This window comes from Catharus ustulatus, chromosome 6 (assembly GCF_009819885.2).
Source record: "Catharus ustulatus isolate bCatUst1 chromosome 6, bCatUst1.pri.v2, whole genome shotgun sequence".
Taxonomy (NCBI): Eukaryota; Metazoa; Chordata; class Aves; order Passeriformes; family Turdidae; genus Catharus; species Catharus ustulatus.
The window spans coordinates 28916297-28942609 of record NC_046226.1 but is presented as its reverse complement, the minus strand read 5'-3'; the positions used below and the strand labels follow the sequence as shown (position 1 = coordinate 28942609).

Genomic DNA, 26313 nt, shown 5'->3' with positions numbered 1-26313 from the left:
ACCAACTGATTAAATAGAAGATTAATATTTTCATTACCATCTCATGACAAAGACTGCTGACCTTTCAGCAATTCTGACTTTAAAATAGGCATAAAATATTTTCTCCAAAAAATTTCTTCTAAAACTAAGTATGCAATAACATGAAGTACACACCTGACAAGCATCATACTTTAAATGCTAGCTTTCTGAGAAAAAACATATCATGTATTAAAATACAGGATTTTGATTGTTTAGTAAGAGTAGGATTTTAAAAGTAAGTTTTAAGTCTAAGATGTCTTACATATATGTCCAATTGTGCTGAGAACAGAAGGGAATCAGGTTTTCCATAAATAAATGCATATAAAGGGAGGAATACAAATCTGGATGGGCTGGGAGGCAAGATAAAATAAAAGGACTTCAAGTAGCCATTTTGTTTCCAGCACTTTTCACAATTCTTATCAGGAAACATAGCCCCACATGTCGCTGCAACAGCTTTTGTTCAAATGGTAATATTGTCTTCATTTCAAGTTAATGGCATCTGGGTGCAATAATTCTTCAGGTAAGTTTTCCTGAATTGTCTTTTGTAGCTTTTGTTTTAGCTTGTAATACAAATTGCGGCATAGAGGGGGTGAGGTTGTTCATGATTTTGTACAATAAGATTAAATTAATTTTGGATTTCTGTAATTTCAGAGAATGTGAAACTGCCCTAGCTGTGGTAAGACCTAAGATAAATTGAGCTAGGAGTTCAGGAGAAAATCTGATTGAAATGCTCCTATCTTTTGCTTGGTAGCAGTAAACACAGTTTTTGCTAACTATAGGTTAGGGAGTGCTAGAATAAATCTGCCTATAGACTTCCACCAAACTTAGTGAAACATTGATTGAATTGACTGTCAGGGTTTTTTTCTTACTGACTTTGTTATGAAGAGTTATCCCACAATATACTGGAAAATGCTCTGTATTTGATGTGTATTGCACATGTAATAATTCAGTGAAATTGTCTTGTTAATATATTAAAGGACTAAGAGGACCTGCGGGAAGCACCTGTGCATGCTCTGGGGAAAACAGCTGATTCCCATCTCAACAGTCTAGAGGAGAGGGTTTGCCCAGCAAGCAGACTTTTACAGAGAAGAGTCCAAATACTTTGTAGAAAGTGACTTTGGAATATAGAGAAAATAAATGTTGAACTTGCTTACACTTTTTTGGGTTGTATAGTTACTTTGGATACTAGAACCATCTAGGTCTTATGCAATATATTAAGAGCTGTATAAAACAAGGATCCTACCCAGAGAAGAAAGCTTCCCAGAAACTGGTCTTCAACTGTCCTTTTCACTTCAGAATTATATTTGACCTCAGAAACAAAATTTCCAAGATTAGGCAGAAATCAAAGCTGACGGTAACTGAGTAGCATATGCAAGTGTGTCATTATTTATAAACATGTAAATTACTGGTGTGGAATTAAAAAATTACCATGCACCAGAATAAGATCATGTAAAAAATGCACTGAAGTTCTCTTAGTGGTGATGAAGCTTTCACCTAAATTTCTCAAAAAAAAAATTTAAAAATCCTCAGTTACCTTCACCTCTCAGTATTTGTTCTCAATAAAAAATTAAATAAAAAATATCAAAACAGACAGGCTTTAAAAGAGTGGACTGGAAAATAAAACAGCATCATCAGATTTCCAAAATCATAAACTCTAATTTCATGGATCATGATAATTAATCTCATCTTTCTCCTTTAACAAAATTTTGCTATCAACTATTTTCTTTGTCCCAGTCTGATTAATATATCTTGTCACATCCACAGCATTTATTCTAAAACTTGTACTTAGCTTTGAAGATTGTCTATTCTTTTTCTCGTAGCAGAAGAGCTTATGGATCCAAAAGCTTCCCTCTTTTCTCAAGCTATACCAAGTGATCTAAAAGACACTATATCTTCCTACAAGCTTTACCTAATTTGTATCCTTACACTGTCACATCTGTAATCAATATAATCGACTTAACACCTAAGTTATGGTAACATTAAGTGAGTGATCAAAATGTCTTTTTAATGCATTCAGCTAAAATTCAAACACTTTTTGTTTTTCTGCTTTTTATCTGTCTCCAGTAGTTCTAAGACACCAATTCATGTTATATTGACTATAATAGTCAACCTTTTAAATAATCTTCCCAAAACCCTTGTCAGCTGAAGAAACCCACTGATTTTTATGAGTTTAGATCAATGATAGATGAGAAGTGTCAGGTATTTGCTCAAGTTTACCTAAAATGCCTCTGGACAAAAGCACAATGCAAGGCTCTTAAACCTTGACTGTTCTGACCTGTATGAAAATCCTTTTGCTCACTTAAAAATGTGGATTAAAAAAAGGCAATAAAAATCAATCTAATGTTCAAAAAATATTTTTCTAGTGTGGTCGATATTCTGGCTCAGACCTACAATTCATTTCAAATTCCATCTAGATCACCGTTTAGGTTAAAATAAGGTGGTGCAATTATGCAGCAGGAATTTATTGGAGATACCTGGCCATGACTTTTCTAGTTTTGTACCTGGCCTATTTTTCTAATAGGAAAATTACATTAAAGATTCACTTTTGCTCACAGAATTTCAGTTGCTTTGCTTGACATTGGGCCAAATCTGGGAAGCAAGACATATGCAAATGGTTTAAATTTTCTCTTATATACAAATGTGAAGCTCTCTGCAGTTCACATTTCTCAGCCAAATCTGAAAATCTTTTGCAATTTAAAACTACACCAATGAGATTTTGGTTTTTGAACATATATGAAGGGCATTCATCTACAAGGAGTCTACCAATTAAATTACAGTAAGACATAAAAAACCAGAAAATTAATGAATTTAGTTAAATAAAGTAAAAATTTTTAAAATTGCATTTTTCAAATTACAAGTCCCTAATTTCAAACCGTGTTTCTCCAGAGAATGTGTATTAGAAATAGCAACTACTCTGGAATTAAATATTCTTTCATAGGATTAGCAAGCTAAGTCTATTTTTTTTCAAACCCTTCAGTCTAGACTCCTGATTGGTTCATAAATCTTGTGAGCCTTTAAAATGTTCTCATATTTTCATTAACTGTGACTGTATTGACTGCAAAATTATCCATCCTGGCCAGATGATGACTATAAAACAGTGTAAGGATGATGCAGAAAAGTAGAAAATAAAAGCAGGTATGTGTAGGACTTATCTATACTCACTGTACGGCTCTGCAGTTCACAACAGCTCTATGAAAATATCAGTTTAAATAGTAATTAATAGGAAAAACTCATTCATGACTCTTAAGTAGATAGAAACACTGAATCTGATTTTTTTCACTCATGTTTTAGTCAGCTAATGAAATAAAGATGAAGCTGTTAATTTATTTCTTAGGTCAAACCATAACATTTCCTGAGTTTTTTTACTAAAGGAGAAATAATACAAATCTGAGTGGTTGAGTGATGTTTTTTTCAACTTAATTAAGTTATCTAGCACTTTTTGGTTTGATTTTTTGCAATTCAATGGTTGTTGATTTTCATCAGACTAATAAGGGTGCTATAAATAGTTTCAAAAGAGCAGTGATTTGGTAATGTTACTGAAAGATGCAAGTCTTATAAATAATCTAGAAAAATCACAAAAATTGATTTCTAGTCCTTGTTTTCTCATTCTGTATCTCAGAACCCACTGCTGCAAATCTCTGGGCAACTCATTAGCATGGTCCTAAACAGAAGCAAAGGAATTAAGCTAATAGCATGTTTTTTTATTGTCTCAATATTCCTGAAATACAAAGTTATCCAAAGCCCACAATTTAGAGAAATTCTTCTCCTTAAAAAGTATAGCTTAAGGGTTGAAATACTGATCTTAGTAGTTAGGATTTCTGTCTGAAACTTGAAACTGTTTTCAGTAAAATTCTGACTTCTTTATTCCAGATGGTCAGCTATAGAACCTAATTTACAAAAACAGTTTGGTTACCATATTAATTAAGATTAGAAAGTGGTCTTTAAATTGGACCATTGTTCTGGTTTTCTCCCTATCTTGCAGTTTTGAGCCCTATCTTGTAGTTTTGAGCCCTACAGTGATTTAAAAACAAAACAACAACAAAAAAAAAAAATGAAAAAGAAAAAGAAAAAAAAATTAAGCTAGTAAAATTGTTTCCATTGCAATCAATCAGTGAGATTTTGAACCAGGGCCATTTATGCAAATGATAAAAAACTGAGTGAGCCATTTGCAATGCATAATTTAGCTAAAAATGTTAACCTCTCCTTCTGTTCAAGTCTTATCCACAAGCAGATCACACATTCCTTGAATTTATTTCTATTTAGACATGCTTTCTGGGAAGAAACAAGAAATTAATCTGGTAGCTCTGTAATCACAAATATTCATGAGTATTTGGCAACATTTATTTATAGTTGTGTCTGGTAGTAAGTACAGATTTATTTATTATTTGTATTTCTAATTCAAATCGTGGGGTTAAAAATATTTGTGGTTAAAATTCTGTGGCATTTTCTTAAAAGGGAAAGTAGGATCTCTTTGTCTTAGTCTTAATATTCTTAATATTTTCAGAATCAGATTCCAAATATTTGCCCTGTGTGACACCTTAAAGAGCTTTCAGAAAGGGGATTTTTCAAACTGCCTTTACTTTAATCCTTCCTATTTTGACAACATATGATCCTATGAACATATGACATAATTCTGTTTAAAATGTTATATCTGGCTTGCCTTTGTGAGAGGTCATATGGAGAGAATTGCAAATTCATTGTTCTATGTGGGCACTTTGCAGACAGTGGAAAATTTGCTGATCATGCACAGACCCTACTGGGAGTCCTGTGACCATGTGGGGACATTGTAAATATCAATATCATAAATCCCTCCTCTCAGCTTGGATTTCTAACAGAATGGGCAGCGCAGCGGTGCAGCCTCCTGCTGCTGGGTTTGTAAGACTTAGTGAGCTTACATCTGGCCATGTCATGAAGAAAGTGTAGCACATCTGCCAAGAAGGCAGCACTTACACTCTCTAGAAGCCCAGTTGCTAATAGAATAGACTATGAGGATTAAGTAGCAAGATATCGGAGCATCATTTTCACAGTTTTCTTCCAGAAATGCTGGAAACAGGAAGTGCAACCCAGTAGGTAGGATTCTGTCTTATTAGAAGAGTACTACTTTCCTATCATAATGGCAACTGCAGAAAATTAAAGAAAAACAACTATTCTTAGTAAATTATAAACACATTCTGCCATGGAATGTTTGTAATTAGCTGATACTGTGATTTAGAATAAGCAATGTCTTAAATTTAGGAGAATTTTACTGCAAGGAAGAAATGTAGATATTCTAGTGTTTATTGGAACGAAAACTGTACTACTAATAAAGCAAACAGTTTATAAAAGAAATAGAAAAACCAAACCATAGAAACAACAATTACAACTAGAAAACTATGTAGATTTTTCTTAGCATAATTAACTAAGCACCATAAGATGTTGATTGGCTGTTACCCACATGCAATAAAACATAATCATAAAAAGTTTGAAATAGAAAAGATGCCAATACATTTTAAGCACCCATTTTAGATTTAGTTCCTGTAAGGGCAAAATGTTTCCACTGCAACTAATTTGGTATCCCTATTCCCTGACTGGTATTCTCTTGGGTTCCAGTCTATATCACACCAACTAGGCTCAAATTAGTGAAAATATGAATATACTAAAGTCAAAAGGTCCCAAATGAAGCATAATTTATTCTTGTTAGGCTAAACTTTTTGGATTTATTGTATTCCACTGAAATATTTTAAATCTTCAAACTGTCATCTATATTAATCCCACATGGAATTAGCCAAACAAGAGTCATTGCCAAATTATTTTATTTTACAGTAATTAATTGCTTAGTTTACCCACAGGTACATGTTCCCTTGCTGTCTAAGGCTGGAACAGGACTGTTTCTTAGTAAATATCACATCCCCTTAATTTTCAGTGGAAACAAAAGTTTTGTTGGTGTCATGTCACCTTTGTTCCTGAACCACAACACAGATTCTAATAACATATGCCAGAAAGCATAAAGATTTTAGTCCTCACTCTTGATTTTCTCATAGTTTTATATACTATACCTGGTATTTTCTTTAATATATATGTTTGTATTTATTCCACTTTCCTTCCCATAAGAAATAATCTCCATCCCTTGGAAAGGAACTGAGAATAATTTCCAGGCACTGGGAATCTAAAGGAGTTTCATTTGGTAAACCATAGCAACACTTTCTTTTCCTTTTAATGTTTATGTGAACTGTCAGACAAACAAGTTTACCCCTGTAAGAAAACATGTATGATGGTTATCTCTTACCAATGCAGGATTGCAGAACAAAGACTAAACAGGAATTAAAAGAAATGGGGGAGAGAAAGGAGGTGTCCTGTACACAGTAGCATTTCAGGAAAAAAAGAACCTCCATTTGACGTGAGGACTGAGAGTTAATGAATTTGGATTTTTACATTATGGCAAATGTAAAAGATTACCTCTACTGGGGATAGGAAACTGAACAAATGAATGCAGATCCTGTAGTGAGACTCGTAAGAATTGAATGCATCCTGTCTTAACTTAATGATTTGATTGCCAAATGTATTAATTGGATGTCCTGTGATTAAATTCACTGTGACATTTGAGATTCATTTTCTAATTACAATACCTAATTTTTTGCATTAATAATTAACATTGGTTATTATTTATGGCAATGGCCTTGATTTTTTTGTTTATTTGTTTTATAGTTGCTTATAAAATCTGCAAAGGTGTATATAAAAGCAGATGAGAGAGTAGTAACTTGCACTGATAATCTTAAAAACTTCCTGAAGTGCATATGTTTGCCTCATCAAGAAGCTGATTCTCTCTCTAAAAATGATAAACAGATTTCCTAGCAGAAAGATGAGAGGCAAAGATGTGCCCTTCCTTTTCCAGGGCTGAAGGGAATGCAGGGGTTTTGCCAGGTTGTCTCTGACTCAGGGCTGCAAGTTTCTTTCTACCCATTATATATAATTTCCACTTCCTGTGTACAGTAGTGGATGTTTAATAAGAATACCCTATGTATATATGAACTTCAGCACACTGGTTCATGTCCTTCATAAAAGATATGAAAACTAAGAACTCAGTTCCCACAAACAGAAAAGCCATGAATTTAAATCATTGTAACTCATACAAGAACATTTTGAATATAGTAGAAACTATCTATAAAACTTTGTATATAAATCAAAATAATTTGTAATTTACTTGGCTGTTCCATCTTGCATGAAGATAATGTAAAAAGGAGAAACCAAATTATGCAAGCTTTCTAATTTTTAGAGTGTGTTGTCAATATTCAAATAGCATGAAACTTTGCTTTTGGGCTTTTCAAGAAGTTCTCATTTTTGCTGTAAAACCTTGTATGGTAGTAAAATTGTCAGAGCTAAAAACACAGTAAAAAGCTTCATGCTTGAATTGTCATTTTATTCTTTTGTGCAGAGATTGAATGTAAGGGTCCATGCTTTTAGTCAGTGATGTCAACAAAACTGACATATAAATGAAACAATTTACACCTGAGGTTTCTTGTGCATTTGACAAGATATAATGAAATTGTTTGCAAGTTTTATTGAAGTTCCTACTTTCATTTATCTTTGTTAGCATAGCTACAGAAATCTGCTTTATAATATTCCTGTATAAATTAAACTAACTATAACAGAATTACACAAGGAGAGGAAAAGACAAGAGTGTATTTTATGCTGAAGTAAAAATGTACAGCATAAATAGCCAAAAGGAAAAAAATCTTGGAGAATTATCCAAGTTTTCTAAGAAACAGGAAACTAATTGTTTCTGTTTGTTTGAAGTCTAACTATAAGAATATTTATGTACCTGCCTTTCAAAATGGCACAAACTTAATGATACAGAAAAAGAGACTATCCAAAATATTAGACAAAGTTTCTAATGAACCTAGACGGTTAAGACAACTATAGGTGAATACATTTCAGAACTAAAGTGAACATCCTTTTAAAGAGAGAGCAACCTCAATCACTGAACATTTCATAACTCACTACTGACTGCTGTCCATTGCCCTATATCACCTTCTCCCCGTATTTAGACCTCAGACTGCCTGAAGAAAACGATTCATGCCTTGACTCCAGAAATTAGACTAACATATTTAGCTAATTGGAATTGTCTTGCTTAAAATACATAAAATATTTGTTTCACTCTTTTGATGAAAATTGACTTCTTTATCCTCATGTGAAAATCATGCAATGGTATGGAATGCTCATCCCTAGACATCATAGTGTGGATAAGACCTTACCCAAATGTCAAGAAAGCCAAAAGAAGGTTATTGTATAAGCCAAACATTTTTAAAGCTCCATTCAAAATGTCAACTAAATATATTTGATTGTTTTGTAATAAAGAAAAACAAATCATGATTTCTGCTTTTCAAGCCATTTAATATTTCTTTTATACTGAGTCTGCCCATTGATGTTAATAAAATGTGTTATATCCTATCATCTTGTGTGGTTAGCTGACTGTCTGGTGAATATTTTCCCTTTAAAATTTTCTAGTTCTCTTTCTATCCAGTCTTGTCTCACAAAGTTGTGCTTTATAACAAAACCTCCTTCCTAAGTAAAAACACAACACCTTCAACAGAGGAACCTACAGCATATAAAAGGAAGTAGGTAGAGGAGGATGTCCTTTTATAGAAATCTTCTAAATTCAGAACTGTACATCTGAGTTTAGGTGAGAGACCTCCATTTAAGATAAGTTAACATTTTCAAACTAGTTTTTCAATTCTTTTGGACAAATTAAATTAAAATGAAAATAGAGAAACCTGAAAATAAATTTTTAAAAATCAGGAAATGTTCATAAACACCAGACCACAGCAAAGCAAGTATTAAAAACATTTCATAATTTCTCCAGAATCATTCTATTCTGCAGTTGGTTTTGGCTACATCACTGCTAGTAAAAATAATTATTTTAAAGATACAAGCAGAGATCTTTATGCCTTTATCTTACTTTAAATATAGCAGAAGCAAAAATACATTTTTCTTCTCCCTCCTGTGATTTCCACAATAGTTACTATTTGAAAAAATGGATGGATATGAATTCATCACTGGAAAGGCTTTTGGTAACAGTACTAAAAATTCCCTGTATCTTGCTCTCTCTTACTGCTGGTACAGACCTGTCAGGTGTTGAAACAATCCTGTTACTGGAAACTCAGTTCCCTTGTGGCCAAAGGGAATTTTTCCACAAGCTTTCACAAAGCCAAAATTCCACCTTAAAATTTAAATCAAACATTTATGAAAGCCTTTAGAAATTTCAACTGTTTCTCATGCTTTTGGGATCCTGAAAATACCAGAATGTGCACAGCAGGAATTCAACTCTCTTTATTAGAAAGAATTTGAATCTGTTTACTTTTACAAAATGCCAGCTATACCTACATTTTCTTTTAGGTATCTGCTTCTTCTGATTGCTATTGTCTCCTGTTGTGTTATGCTTTTCTTCAGAACACACTTGCTACTGAATAACTTTAATATTTGAATATCAGCTTGACGTGAGCTTTATATTTCAAGACACATTTTCTATAAAATTTACAAATGTGTTCGTCAAGACAGCAGTGCTCCATTGCAGGGGATAACTCATTATTATGTGCACAAATAATGTATAAAAGATTTATCTGAGGCTTGATACATCCAGTTGGGAGTCTGGAGAAACCAAATTTCTCCTGCTGTGAGACACAGAGCAGGGCAACTTAGACACTGTTTGCAATCTGAAATGTGTTGCTGTGCTGGTTGTCCACCCAGCTTGCCTGAATGTTTTGAGTGATTGTTCTCCTATGGGTGCATTTCCTACAGCAACACATGCTGCAGAGGCCCGAAAAATAAATGCTTCAGATTTAGATACAGTGATAAGTACAGTGATAAGCCTGATACTTTTAATCGGTACACTTTCTCATATGACTTTTCCCCTACTTACTACTATAATCTATTTCAGACTGCAGCAATGGCTACACTAATAAGTTCTTCTCCCCAAAGTTTGTTCAGAACCATAAGCAGATATGAAAAGTATTTAAAATTATTTTCAAGTTTCTCTCAGAGTCTGTATCAAATGATTCCTAAGGCATGCTAGATATGTATTTTTCCTCTTCAAATACTTCTATTTTTAAAAAATGTAATGTAACATAAAGCAGGATTTTTTAAATCTAAATTTGTTATTGACATAAAAATTGTGCTTCTAAGGATGATACCCATCATCTAGGTCATGCATCATTGTTGAAACTGTAGCTTATGTTTTAACTCTGTGCAAATTGTCTATTCATGATGCAAGTTTTGTCTACAACACAATAATTCTTTCTACTAAAAGATCACTTAGAAAATTCCTTGTTAATATATACATAATTAGAATTTTGCTATTAAGTGCAATACTTGTTAATAAATTAAATAAAGGTTTTAATAGGTTAATTGTTCAAAGTTAAATTTCATCTTTAGGAAAACTGTCTCTGTGGCAACTAGTGTCGCTAATAACAAACCAAAAAGTTGCTTTGAGCAAAATGTTCCTAGTTTTCATCTAAGGAAGATTCTTGTCCAGCATGTTTCTGTAGCTATTACCCTCAGATCTATTTAAAATATAGGACACTCAATTTATAATTTATTATTTAACAAACTGCTACTTCAAGCTTTTTCTTCCACATTACCAAGAGTAATACTGAATCTTTTTCTTTCATTGTTGTTATTTTTATAGCATTTTAGCTAATTAATTGAATTACAACATAGCACCACCCTCAACTTTGGTAGCACAGTAGGAAAAACTAGTCTGACTGAGTAGAGATTTACCTCTGAACCCTGTGATTCTTATTACCTTATTTTCTTTGGCATTAGGCAAAAGGTACCTCTCAGTAAAACTAATTCAAGTAGTTGAGAATTGAATATTTGCCAGTATTCTATTTCAGTTTACATTCACTGATATAAGTCACTGAGCTAGAGATATTGCTTTCATCTTCTCAAAATCTTTGACAAGATTATCATCACCTTTATTAATACTGAAAGCTAAATTTTAGTGTTTTTAATGGGGTGAATGAAAGATTAAAGACCATTTGCAGGATAACTTGTATTATTTTCTGAAGCACTAAAACTTGAACAAAAATTGAATATCATATTTAACAAGGAAAATCCTATTTCAACTCTCTCTTTCAGCACTTCACTTGAAGTTCCCATTAACCTTAACAGTGCCTTCAGAAAAATTTTGATTGAATGAAATATTCTTCTAACAGAAATGGCTAGATTTGGATATGATGAATCCCATGAGTAGTGTTAGCAGGTTCAAAAGGTCTGACAGAACTAATACATCAACAAATTCTATACAGCAGAGTGTGCTTGATTGGCATACAATGTACAGAGAGACCTTTGTCAACATTTTATCCTTTTCCAACACCTTCTGTTACGTCAACATTTTCTTGTGTCTTTCCAAAAATAGTTCAAGAGCGCTGCATAAACCCACTATAAATCCAGAATGTGGCAAAATTCCTAAACAAAAGTTCTGTCAAAACTGGGCTTTGCTTTTGCATGCAGACACCACTGGTGTCAAGCAGACACCTTGAAGGGCGCTGAGCTGGAAAGTGTCCATAAATTTTCCATAATTTTCTGTGGGCCAGTTTTTCGGGGATGAGGTACTTTTTGATTTTGGTTAGTGTTCTCATCCTTTGGGAAGTCATTTCTCTGTATATTGGCTATTAGTTATGTGACTATTCAGAGACAGCACAGGTGTGGTATGCCTTTCTGTTGTATGGAGAGGACACATTGAATTTTTCTGATAATTATGTAGTGAAAACCACCTTCAACATAGAATAATCTCAGACAGAAACAAGGAAATTACTTTGGTCATGTTCAGAGGTGAAATGGAATGACATTAGAAAAGTCAAAGCTGAGCAGTAGGGAAGCAGAAGTGCAGCAGCCTCCTAACTGTATAAAAATGATGAAGACAAATTAAAAGGAGAAAACACATGGCAGGCTGTCTGCAATGTGAACTGAACTTCAGTTTAGTAGCTTGAATTGATACCTTAGGAGGATGAATTTAGGAAGTAGGATCAAAGCTGAAATCACTCTTATTTCCTAGAGAGAAAAAAACCCCAAAGTTATAATTTAGAATTAAAATCTGTCATTTGGATGCCATATAACATAACTAATAATTTATGTTTACTGATGCATCAATGGAGAATTGCATTATTTTTTATCGAGGTGCAGTGTTCAAACAACTGACCATACTGAGGCATATCGTCTTAAAGACACATTTTCTCACTTGAAATTCCAACTTTTTTTCCAGATGGATTTTCAGTGGTTAATAGACATGTGAGGGTTATAGCCAGCATTGTCTCTTAAGTGACTTTTTTTTTAAATTCTGAGACAGTGAGAATTATAATTCCACAGTAATTTCTAAAGATACTCTGTTTCTGTCAAACTATTTTTTAAGACTGAAAAAATATTAAAAAACAAACATCAGAAATAAAGATTTTTTTTTCAAATGTGGATCATCCATATTCTTGTGAGAGGACTCATGAAAAATAAAAAAGTTAACCTAATTATACATTTCTTATAAATTATCAGTGAAGAAAAATCTTCCTAAGGGAAGAAAATACTAAAACATAGTTAGTTTTCAAGCTAGTTTTTATTTCTATTTTTCTTCAACCCTCTATATCATGTCCTATTCATGATAATGGCACTTAAAGGTAAACAAGGGCTATTTTCTACTGGTTTTCTGTCACAGCAACAAAATAGCATGCAAATTCCCTCTGATTAGTTTGGTGTTTTGCGTATGTGCATAAACGGTGGCCACAATTTTGTCCAATATCAGCATCCTGAGAATTTAGAATACCTTCTTTTTAAGTTTTCATCCTGAATTTGTTTTAGTTGGCTGAATGCTCCGCTGTTATGCAACTGCATACAGTACAAGATGGTAGAGACAGTGACTGTGACTGTTTATAATCTGATAGTGTAGAAACCAGTGCAAGGATAGTTATTGAAGGCTTTATTACACCTTGATTAAAAGAAATAACAAGGTTCGGGGCACTCAAACAGAGATAACAACTGAAAAATTTACAAGGTGTTTATGAAGATTTGATTTCTAAACATTTTCTCCTGCTAACTTTGCCTATCACTCTATTGCAAAGATTTCAGACCTTCTTTATTTTGTTAGAGATCAAAAATCACATACATTAATGTATCCAGGTGCAAAAAAGTTGTGAAGTCTAACTAGAAAACAGAAGTGAATGTGATAATGACTGTCATAAGCAAACTTTCCTTTTGTACTTTAAAGCACAGTTTTTCTGTTCTGTCCCCTTCTCCATAACTTTATTTGATTAAGTAGTTCTATTCTGATCTCATACTAAAAATAGCGAACAATTGAAATTTAGTCTGTGTTAGCATGAGGGGCTTTCAGTCTGCCATAGGGCAAATTCTACTCAGTGTCAAGGGCATAAGTAAAGGCAGAGAATGAGCTCGTTTCACATTCCAGTTCCATGAAAAAGCAAAGTTGTTCAGTAGTTATTATCTTTTCTACTCAAATGTCCTATTAATTAAAGAACTGCTCTACTCTTTTCCTCCAGGACTCCAAACCTCATAAATTTTGGTTCTTCGGGTTCAAAGTGATCTCAAATTCATTCCTCCCTAATTGGTTAGTTCATTAAGCAACTTTAACCACCTTATGTAACAGCTTTTATGTTAAATAAATTATAATAAGGAATCAATAGTCAAGCTAGCATGATCAGGAAGAGGATCAAAGCTTTATACATAGATTATTTGCTGTACGTCCTTGGAGTGCGATCTCTAGGAAATTAAGGGCAGATGCATAATAGTCTACAAAGTAATTTTTAAATTACAAACACACAGATACATGACCAGCCTCATGTGCCCATGGGTTTCCAAACAACCACAAGAACTGGTAAAAACAACTCAAATATGTACAGGTAAAAAGAGGACACTTCTAAACTTTTCTTAAATAACTACTTTTTTAAATGTTGTGCAATGTTTCACATTATCATTCCTTCATCATTTACATTTTCTAACATGCAATTAAACAAGACCAAGATTCAAATTTTCCAGAACTGTATAAAACTAGGTTTCTTTTCTGGGAAATTAGACAATGTTTATATTGGTTTTATTATTTAATGAATGGCACAAATGTGCCAATTCACCATTTCTTGTATAAAAGCAGAGGGGGCAAAAAAAACCAAAAACACAGAAACAAAAACAAAAACAAAAAAAAAATACAGGAGACAAAATGGTTCTTTTGTAGAAAAAGTTTCACCTAGAACACAAGCAATTCTTGCTGAAAGTTCTACTCTTCTCTGGAAGTGTATTGGGGGGTGCAGCTTTTATTATCTCAGTGATTTACAGGTACAAATCTACTTCGTGTACAAGTGGAAGGACAGGGACAATTTACTCTAAGTGCCAACTCCACTCAGCTTGTGGCCTACAAGTGAAGAAGGCAAGGTTTGGTTTGGTCTGGTGTGACTTCATTTGGATTGAATTTTTTATTCGGGTATCACCAGTAATAAAAGTTAAAGTAATAAAGTTAAAAGTTACAGTAATAAAGTTTCCGTAACTGAAACTTGACCTTTAACTTGGTTGATGATATGGAAGACAGAACAGAATAAATATTATTTTCTCCCATAGTCTTCTTTACAGTAAATAGATCTACTGAAAGCTTACTTGCTAAAAGCAACATATTCTGAATGTTTAGGTGTAAGTATCTTCAGAGGGGAACTGACCCTAGAGGGTCACAAGAAATGTTCAGCCCTCACAACTCCCAGCCTTACTCACCCTTTCTTCCTTGAAGCACTTGATATTATTTCTCTCTCTTCTCAAAATGAGAAAATAGCTCATGGGAATTGTCTCTTTGCTGTACCCAAGTAATCAAGCTCCAGAAACAAATGAATACAACAGAGCAAGTGGAAACAGAACAGCTCACTTTTTCTGTAAGTTTATATTTTACTGTCACAGTAAACCCATGTCTCATCACATGCTATTTTCAATTATCTGTTGGAGAAAGGGCACTTCGTATCCAGGCTTTCTAGTATACACAGGGACTGGAACTGGCATACACAGGGAACTGATACTCTAATTTCCTTCTGTTATAAAAACTTCCTTAATAATAGTTATAATTTTTAAGTGCAAGTGTTTTCTATTTTTGAATGCTTCAAACTGATTCTAATAGAATATGTTTAATTATTTTTATGTGGTTCAAAAATTGACACTTTTAACTTTAGAATGAGAAGGTTAAATACTGTTCTCTTAACTGCGTGCCGTGGTTAGCCATCACAACTATTATAATCCTGCACCTTCTGTGTTTCCCTAAGTTGTTGGTCCTCTCTGTAGTACTGAACACTGAAAGTTATGTTTAAAGATGTCTGCTGTTCAAAACCTCTCTCCAAAGACTGTTCTTTACTCGCAGATGTACAGAAAACCTTTGCTACATACATGATGCGAGGAAGTCAGGCTAGAGATTTTCAAATACCACGATAAAGATGAGGCCATTTCCAAGTGTCTAATCTAGCATGTCCAGATCAGTGCTATTCAACTTTTAAATTATCATCCATGCCATAATAATAGTCAGCCCTGAGGATGATCTGCAATCTTAATTAAGCTATTGTGAAGTCAGTTCACAATAATTAATTAATTATCTGTGGTAGTTTCCCTAAATTTCAGAGACCCATTTCACAAATGGCATGGACTCATAGATGGTTATCATGGCTGAGCTGAGAGCTAAATAGTTTTTGATGCTACATGAACCCAGTCAGGGCCAGTTGCTGCTGCTCTGAATCCAATGCTTTTATTCTCTCTGAACTGAGTTTATAAAGATTCAGAGAGCAGGTGTTCACGGGTCTCTTAAAAAGTTCTTTAAAATGTCACTTTGTACAGAAGAGTCACATTGGAACTTAAGATTTTAGATATTCTCGATATCTTTAAAAGAAAGCATGTATGCATGTTATGGTTGGAGACTTTGAAAATTATTTTTATTTCTTTTAAGAGTTTCATTGTACTAAACAAATCTGCGTAATAATATCTGAGTATGACACATACTACTCTGCAAACATCACTTTTCAGATCAGCATTTGGAGAGAGAGTGAGAAATGGTTGATAGATATAAAACTGTCTTCTCACATGAAACTTTTTGAGCTGCTGGTAACTGGAAATGTAGGCCATAATCATATTTCCCAAATACTACCATCAGCATAATATCTTGTGTACCAATGTTTCTCTTCTCATGTTTATAGCTTCTTCCACTTAGCCTCAGTCCCAAAAGTTGTTGCACAACAAAACATTATGCACTTTATTCAGGGAAATAGATCACAATAAATACTGCAATTCTTAATGTTATTGCCTGAGTTTGATTACCCTCCCCCTAAACAGATGGCAAAATGAAGCACCATGTTAGACAGAATCTTCCCTTGTAGTTATGCTATTCAATGCTTTACCCACCTTTCACCTGCCTTTCTCTGGTGTGTAGCCTGAGCTCTCTCTCATGTTTCTAGTTATAGTCCAGAATAGGTTGGGCTCTCTCCTTCATTAAGACCATTTGGGTTAAAAGTGCCCCACTGATCTACATCAGGAATTGCATGCCCAGTCTTCATTTCAAACTTCTCAGTTTCTTTCCCTTGGTGAGTTAATAGAACATTGAATGGGGTCATGGCTGGAGAGAGAGACACAACTCTCTTGAGAATTATGTGACAAAAGTTTTCTTTATTTTTCTGAACCCTACTAAATAGAAGGTTTGAATTTATACACGTGATTAGTTGCTGTCTTAAGATACCTATTTCTGCGTACAATGATATATCTGCACTTAGGGCTCAATGGACTGGCTGGGATCTTTTGTATATGTTCAAATCTATCTTATCATCACTCACTCAGGGGCTTGTTTACTTCTAGGCTGGTTGAGTTCAGGGCTGCAGCTTTATGGTAGCTGCAATGTAACAAGTTAATATTTTGTAAGGAACTATATTCTTTTATTTACCTCAAGCCTTCTACCATTTAATTATATTTTTGCTCTTATATGACAGAATGAGGATAGGAAATTTCTCTATTTCATTTTTTCATATATGCTTGTTTGATCATTCATTATTTCATACATATCCCTGGTTTCCTTTTTGTCTTTCAGAGAAAAAATTGCAGTCCTTTCACTTTCCTATTAGTTCTTCAATGGCCTTGAATCTTCTCATCTTGTCTGAATTCCTTGTATTTCTTCCTTTATTTATTTGTTATTGTGGTTAGAAAATTAATTTTGCATTTAAAAAATTATTTGCAAGTATTTGGCATCCTCTATATTCCCAACTCTAAAGTTTCTTCACTTTTTTAATACACAGAGTATATTATTTTTCTGAAACTGGATAACTGATTTATTAATCACATTTGGATATTTGTCATTACAGTCCTTATAAAACTGCCATTGAACACCTGAAAAGTAGATCTCCTGTGTGAATAGATACAATACATTTTATGAATAATATTACAGCCAAATGGTAACTTTTAATAGGACAAACTATTCCTAGATGAGGGCATTTGGAAAATAAGGGTCTATGACTTAAATAATTTAAAAGTTTTTCAAAATTCAGATTTTTAAATTCTTAGATTATAAAGAAGAATACATCTCTTCAGCAAATTATTCAATAGCTGTATAAATTCAATGTGAAGGGTTTCAATGCAGAAGGACAGGAATAGATTGAACACTACATTCATGAGGGACAAACCTTTAAAATTAGATGTTTTTATTAGACTTCTTAAGGTTTATTGGACATCAAGCGCAGAGAGAGGAAACAAAAAATTACATGGCTACCTAAGCCATTTCCAGGGATTTCACACAATGCCCAAAAGGCATCTAGTGTCTTCCAGGTTCAAAGCACTATCTAAATCATTTAACCATCTTTAGAAATGTTATACCTAACAAAACAGTCTGTTATACAACTATGAAGTTCCTTCGACTTAAACTGAAACAATCAATGTAGGATTGTAATTTTAAGCAGTAATTTAAAAGATGGAATATTAAACAGTAATAACTCAACCAGCTTTAGCCACAAAATAACCTTTCCTGCCTCTTCTTTCCTTCTCCGCTTTTTTTCCTTCAGTAAAAAAAAAAAAGGGGGGGGGCAGTAGATGTTCAAAGGTATTATTAATGTTCAGTCACAGTAGATTCTTGTCCACTGGGAAATTGCTTATTTATGGTGAACCAGACCTCGAGTATAGATGGAGCTTTATAAGTTAAAAAAAGTTCCCTTCTCAATAATAAAGAAAGAACTTTGAAATAATGCATTAAAAGTGTCACTGAGGGCACTGTAGATGACTAATGAGTGCCTTGAAAAGGATGAGTGCAATGTTTAGTCTTATAGGATTATTTATTGACTGTACTTTTACCTTTTATCTATTTTTTGATTGACCTTTTCTGAAATATAAGAATTACTCTGTATCTGTCCCCATGTTTATGAGGTTTTGGTGCTAGAAATTAATGGATAAAGATATACCACAAAATATTTTTTTCTTTCCTTATTATATTTTAAAGGGGAAATAAGTCACTGCTGCCAGTGCTCCATCTATGTTAATGGTAGTCTGCATACTTGCAGTTACTTGCAGGAATCAGTTTTCCTTTTTTTATCACAAACTTGGTATCTACAAATTTGTTTTAAAAGAAAATCTTGTTTTAAACCCAACTATTTCTATGAATAATAACTTGTACTTAAGTGTGCATTTTATAACTGCATTGGTTAAATACTTATGTTTATTTAAATTAGACAAGAGTCCCATATATTTAACAAAATAATTCATAACAAGCTCTTCGTAGGAAAGAATTTGAATGGTAAAGCAGAACAAACTTGACAGAATTAAGAAAAGGCAGATTCAAATTTTACTGTGATATCCAGAGAATAAAACACATTTGATATCTCAGCCACAGGCAAAAGCTTCGTATTTAAGTGAGAGCAAAGGACATTGAGCAGGAATTGGTATGACTATACCTTTCTGATGAGTCATAATTAACGAAGAAGTCTAGTGCTCATGAAGTGAAACTGGTGACAAAAGTGAGAAGAATGAAGCTGACAAGATCAAGGAGGCAGTGAAGAAGAATACGCATCTCACACACATTAGCTCAGTGGAATTCTGGTCTGTATCAGCAATGGTGCGGCCAGCAGGACCAGGGCAGTGATTGTCCCCTGTGCTCAGCACTGGGGAGGGCACAGCTCAAATCCTGTGTCCAGTTCTGGGCCCCCTCACTGCAAGAAAGACTTTGAGGGGCTGGAGCACATCCAGAGTAGGACAGCAGACCAGGGGAAGGGCAGTAGAGCACAAGTCATGAAGAGTAGCTGAGGGAGTTGGGGTTGTTTAGCCTGGAGAAAAGAAGGCTCAGGGGAGACCTTATTGCTGTCTACACCTGCCTGAAAGGAGGTTGTAGAGAAATGGGGATCAATCTCTCCTCCCAGGCAGCTGGTGAGAGGACAAGAAGAAATGGCCTCACATTGAGCCAGAGGAGATTTGGGCTGGGTCTTAGGAAAACTGTGTTCCCTGAAAGGCCGGTCAGGAATTGGAATAGACTGCCTAGGACAGTGGCGCAACTGCCATCATGAAAGTATTGAAAAAACATGTAGATAAAAGCATGTAGGCTTAAAAATGTGATTAAGAGGTGCACATGGCAGTCCCAAGTTAATGGTTGGACTCTATGACTTAAGTGGTCTTCTCTAACCTCAGTGATTTTATGAGTTTATGTGGTTTAAAGGAGAAAAAAAAAAGGAGAAAAAGAAAATTTACAAAAAAAAAACATTTCAATGTTTTTGCAAAAATAAAACCTGTGGTAACTTACTAGACAAATCTACTCACTGTGTATAGAATTCTAGTAGAAATCTAGTCAGTATATTAAGAGACAAATTTTCATAACTAATGTGGAGAGGAATAAAATCGCAGGTAACATCATTTTAGAAATACTTATAAAAGTATTTTATAAATCTGAGTTGGTAAAAAGTCAGAAACAAAAAAATGACAGTTTACTGTGAGTTTATCCAGCTTTTAGTATACAATTCAACCCCTTGAACTCTTTCCCACTTTAATTTTTTTGTTTAGATTAGTATTTTTCACATGTCTACAAGTACTGTCTATCTGCTTCCAGAATCACGATTTTATACTTTGCATTTTTTCTCAATTATTTGGTTTTCAACGGCAGGTAGTTTCTTTCTTCTCTTCCCTCTGCATATGTCTCTGCATGTCTCTTCCTCTTCAATTTCATCTCCTCTCCTCCCATCTCCTCTCCTGTCCATGTGTGGGCTTTTGCTCTTACAAAATTGTAATAATTAGATTTATTTACATCTGCAATGAAAAAGAATTTTTATGAACAGTTACAGTGTCTCAGGTGCAAGAGAATGGTTTTTTAGCTCTAGCAATTTATTTGTGTGTCCAAGTCTTTATATTTCTTTCTAAGCTTTTCTCAAATATTTGAAAAATCTAGTGAAGTAGTATGTTGTAATCTCACTCTTATTGGAGGTATCAAACCCCACACTTCAGTTTCTTCATCGGTAGTCTCATTGAAGCTATCAGGACAGTTTATATACCTAAACTTCAACAAGAGCTTTATAAATCTTATTTCTCAGAGAGGTACCAATACCACATCAATATTCAGTCTTTGAACGGCCACATTGTTCTCTGTCTGCCTCAGTTTCCATGTTTTTGTGTTCCTTTCTCTCTCAGGGGACATCTACAAGGCTACACAGCTACCATAACTACCTCTAGACCTCGAGTAACATCCACAGTGTGATCCCCAGAATAGGCAACCCTCTTGTGTCTTGGCATTTGTCTGCTCAGCATCACTGAATTGCGCAGGTGTCTCCTGCACCCACTGCTTGCATAGCAAGAATTTGAGCCCTGATCTCACAAATGACAACTGATCTTCTAAGATGAAGGATTCTCAGAGATAGAGCTGGGCTTAATGCATGCGAGAATATTGGTCTGAGAGAAAGGAGAGAAAAAAGACTAACTCTGTAGGTTGCTCTTCAAGCATTTGTCAGGGATATGCAACATAGAGACTCATGGAGATTCTAGTCCCAGAAAAATTGACACAAATAAGCAAAAGTGATACAGTTTTCAGTGGAATCACTGGAAAAATACTCTCAAATCATTCCAGGTTCTGCAAGTACACAGGGAAATTTAACTCAAGTTCTGACTCTAAATCTCTTTCACCGAAACAAGTAACACTGTTCCTTGTGAGTAGTGAAGCTGGGGGGTTTATCTTATTTTTCATGGATAAAATAGACTACAAAAATGTCTTAATGTAATAAAAGTAAAACCTTCAATAGATGGATCTTTGTAGCGGACAGGAAGGCACATACCTCTGCTTAGAACAGAAATTTAAGAACCTGAGTCATACTCTACATTTTTTCTGTTTTATAGCCAGAACATCTGTGAATCTTAGCACAGCCTCTTACCATGAGATCTTCTGTGTGAGAAGTTTGGTTGGATTGATGTCCCTTCTAATTAGGATATGGAATGCTGATTTTACCTTTGCTTAATACTTTTTTTAGGAAATACTCCAATGAAACATAGAACACAGCCTAAGGTACTACACATCAGAAGAATCACCAACCTCTTCAACTGTGCTCCTCTAGTGCTCAGAAAATGTGATGTTAAACAGAGGTAAGTTGGAATGTAAAGAAGGATAAGCAGTGCTGCAGACCTGATTTTGGCCCTAAGGCACTCTTGGGGACTGTTACTATTGCTCAGCTGATACACAGTAATTAAACTGAATTTCATTGTGTGTAAATCCCCTAAATGATTCCTAAATCTCTCAGAAAGATCCTGGCAGAATGATATGTACTACTGTACTGCTTTCCTGCCTCTACAACACTTTTAAAATTATAACCAGATTTTTTCTTTGGTTCAGTACTGCCCTTAACATTCTTATTGTTTTCCATAGCTACAAGTCATGATTTGTACTCTCTTCCTATTGTGAAACATGTCAGACTATGTGCCTGTCTGATTAACAACATCAGACTCACATCTTGTCTTTCTACAATTGAGCATAATCCATTGTGGGGATGCAAGGGAATTGAGCTAGTGATGTCTTGTATAACACTGTGAAGATTAATGTACACTGCTGAATCTCTGACTACAGGAGTTCCCACTGGATGACATGATGGGAACAGTAGGATATTTTGTTATCTATGGCCATGACATTATGTCCTTGTTTCACGCACCACAGTACAAAGCAGTTGTTCTACTCAGAGAAGTTTCTTACAGAAATTGCATAGGGGGAATCGCAGAAAGGCAAAAAGTATTTGGTCAAAATAAAGCATCTCAAGACTCTTCTTAAGAAAGTGTATTGTTCGGTAATTACATCAAAAAACTTCCTGGAGACTTGCACCTTGCAGATATGTGCTACTCTGCCTGATCCTGAATGTCAGGTGCTTTCAGTAGTTCTCACCTCCACTTAGCTTCCAGGCCTTCTGTAAAATTCACAATATTACTGTGTATTATATTTCTGCTGTGATTCCTTGTATTTATCGTGATCAGACATGGAGTTTGGTTAAAAGGCAGTAAATACAATGCTTGCTCGTATAGTTTCTCTTAGATGTCAGACTGCACTCTTCACAGCCTTTTATTTCTCTTGTTCTGCTATTTTCATTTTGTGGTGAAAGACTTTCCAATGGCTCTACTTTGCTCTTAGTCTTTACTGTCATTGGGCTTTTTAACATGCAGGTTAAAGCTCTTGTTTCCACTACTAGAGCCAGCAGAGGAGGTTTCATCCTGAATTTGCTTTAATGATAAAGCAATGTCTTCTCAGCAATTCAGCGGTGTTTCAGAAAGACATCAGAAATTAAAAAAGAATGGCCTGATGAATAGGCTGCGATGGATTTTAGAGCCACTCCTGCTAGATTTCACCTGTCATATATTGGGGGAGGAGTATTATTGATCTATTTTTAAGTGGAATTTTAGTACTTTAGAATAAAAGTATTTTCTGTGATAAGAACGATTTGTGAAACTAATGCATGAGACAGAACACAAAATGAATAGAGAGGATTTTTTTCCACAAAAGCTCTATAAAGAAAATCTTTATGTGTTTTCACACTCAAAACAAAAAGAAAAAAAAAGGAAATGAAAAGAAAAATAAGATCCTTGGATGCGCTGTAGTTAGCTCTAGAGTCTCTATCACAGTACCAATTCTGAGCTGTCAGAAGGCTGCTCTATTTTATTCTTTTTTTTCTCTGTGTGTGTGACACATTTTAGCTTTCTACAAAAAAGGGAATAAAGGGGAATCAGCTCCGGCTAGCCTTGGAAAAGCTATTTAGCTTGCATATTGTGGAACTGTCTTCCCTAGCTAGTTACTGCCATTTTATAACACTGCAGCATATTGGATCAAAGACTAGAACTGCCACCTCCTGTTTACAATGGGCTGGAGCAGTCACAGAATTGTCAGGGCTACTTTCTGTCTCGATGTGATTGGAAATAAAACTGAAAACGGTAGGTTGCTACCAACAGGTTAATTTCTTTCTTTTTTAATTATTTCATTTTTGGCTTTCACCTGCAATGTCAAAGCAAGTAAAGCTAAAACATTAAACCCAGAAGAGCAAGTGTCTTTTTTAATCCTTTCAAATATTCTTGAGTATACCTGGAATAACAGGCTCAAATAGGCATGCAATACTATTGTTTCAGAGATAATTTCAAAGGTAAAACCATGGAGACAGGAGAAAAAAAAAAAACAACTAAAAATAATCCTCGAAGTGTGTTCTAGATTTTTAATATATGTTATGCTGAGACAAGAGCTGTTGTTAGACTGCATAAACACTATGTCCCAAGGCTTAACACTTAGAAAGATTACTTTTATAGCTCTGTCAGTACCAAATTTTTGTGAGCATCATCAGTGATTTTCATTTTGCAGTGATAATATGGTGTTTAAAAATATCAATTGACTGATAAGAATACTTCCTTTCTAAAGGTGAAATTACATTCCAAATATCCAGAGGGTGTTATCTGGGGGTTCTGGTAGAATAATAAGAGTTTGGCAGGCAAATTTCTGCTTTATATATCTGATTTGTGTCTCCAGCTTTAAGAAGGTAATTTTGTTGCTTGTATTCACCAAAAAGATACATAGAGCAGGGAGACAAGAGACTGCAATTTTCACACTGGACTAAAATACAAACTTTAAAATTCCCATCAGTCTGTCAGTAAATGCAAGTACCTTAGGAAGAAGGTGTGGATAAACCTCTAAAGTGGGGTTTTCAAAAGACAAAAGAAACACAAACAAGAATCGTGGGTACTCGCCATATTCTTATAACACCAGCTATGTTGGGAGACCTGTGTCTTTCTTCTGTGTCACTTCTTATATACCTTAAACAAATAATCTATTTCCTTTTCCTGCATGTACCTCGTGCAAGACCTAGGATTTCCATCATTGCTCACATTTAGTGTTGCTAGTTGGTTACATAAGGGGTGCAGATTGCAAAGTGAAAAATAATGGGATTAAGATGAAGCTGATCTGCTGCTTTCTTTCTTACAGTGGGGTTTGACGTATGCTGAGATCAGAGAGCAAGATGCACACTGTATCATGACACCGAGGATCTTGTGAGGACATTTGGCATCTATAATACACTATCTGTATGTGATTTAAGTCACTCCCAAAGGTCCAACCCTTTTGCTTACTTATTTTGTGCTTTTTATGCAAAGTGTGACTTGCATGTGCAAGCATCAGTTTGTGGGATCAGATGACTTAAGGACTATTGCCTAGAGACTTCCAAGAGTTTTTTGCAGTCTGTACAGGTGCCCTTTTTCCTTCATGGTCTTCTACATCCAACTAGAACTGCTTATTTTTTTAGTTCCAGAAGTTTCTGGTTTGATGATGATGGTGACTGTGCATCCATCACCATTGTGCATACTGTGTATGTAATGTTTAAAGGGATTAAACTTTGACAATACTCTTTCCTCAGGTCTCACAACACTGTATGTAAAATAAAGGAGTATGAACTATTTGGCACCCCTAGTATGCACATATTTTACTGAAATTTTACAAAACTGGATCAAAAGTTGCATTTGCATTTCTTTCTCTCTTTTTTTGTGCTTTTGTGTATGAAAGTATAGAAATATACATATGTGTAAAGCATTTGGGACTGAAAAGTACACAATTTTTTTCATAAATATTTTCTGCTTTCTGCATTGAGAGATCCTTAGGCAACTGAAATCTCTTCAGCATTTTTCCTAAAGTCCCTTTTAATAATGAAGAGACACCAAACTTCATATTTTGGGTCTGTTAATGCAATCATGAAATTATGTCAATGGAAACTAATTCAAGAAAAAATTCTGGTGCTCAGGACATAAATGAGATTTAGAAATGTAGCTCCTAGAATTTCCAGCCTGGTTCAGTTTGACTGCCATAATATAATAGAGTGATTATAACTGCTACCCAGTTAAAACTGTATCTTTTCATTAATTACCTTTTCTCACAGACATCTAGGCTCACACATTTATGCATTAAGATTTAGACCATGTTTTTTATTATTCTTTTTCAAACCTTGGTATCCTTGTGTGTATTTGCTCAAAAGCAAAGCCAAGAGGAACCATTTACGTTCTCTGTATTTACCAAATTTTATTAAATTAGTGATATAAAAAGAACTTATTTCACACCTGCACATCAGACCCACTTCAAGCAATACTCTAGTATCTTTCCTGCTACTCCTTCTTGCCTTGTATATTAATTTTAAATATCTTCTTCTAGTTCTTCTCTATGTGTAACTGTTTAAAATAAAGAAAGGAAAGAACTCTGGTGGTTACAAGACTCAACTCTCATTGAATTTTGAAAATATTACACCATGGAACTGAAAAGAACTACTTTCCAAGGAGAGCAACTCTGTTCTTGCCATGTAGTGGATAGACAATTACATTCAGCCATGTCTTTTCTCTTTTCTTCTAGCTGCAATCTTCAAGTCCTGTTTTAACAATATTTCCCTAGAGGAGGAAAACAACTGCCTGAAATGTTTGTTAGATTAAAGGCATTCTTTAAAAAATATATTAATTTGAATGCTGTTACTTAGGCAACAGTCAGAGTCAGCATAGCTTATCACTTAGTAAGAAGGAAAATTGCTCCAGGTATATGTATATCTAGTTCATGTAATTTCTTTATGCTCTTGGAAAGCAACCAGTTAATCTCAGACCACCTGGTCAGGCTCTCTAGCTTTTGTACCAAACTATTCAGTTTCACACCTGGTAGAGTCAAGAAAAAATATGAAAAAAGGTCTAACTGGTTTGCTTTCCCTCTTCGTAAATAAGAGCAAAGTCAGACATTCCTTAACTATTTCACCTGTGATTTGGATTTCATTTTTCTTTTCAGAGAACAGGCTTGTTGAGATGATAACTTTAAAATCCCTT

General features: G+C 34.5%; 1 long non-coding RNA gene across 3 annotated transcripts in view; it reads left to right on the top strand.

Moving 5' to 3' along the window:
* The window catches only part of LOC116997676, a 34182-nt gene extending 9221 nt beyond the window's left edge, over nt 1-24961 (top strand). For 2 of the 3 annotated variants that reach the window (XR_004418226.1, XR_004418227.1), the window contains 2 exons: nt 21480-21591; nt 24452-24961. This is a non-coding gene — a long non-coding RNA (uncharacterized LOC116997676). Of the gene's footprint in view, nt 1-14837; nt 14907-21479; nt 21592-24451 lie in introns of those variants that run through there. The other variant, XR_004418228.1, reaches the window with a different exon arrangement.
* Nucleotides 24962-26313: the final 1352 nt, after the last annotated feature.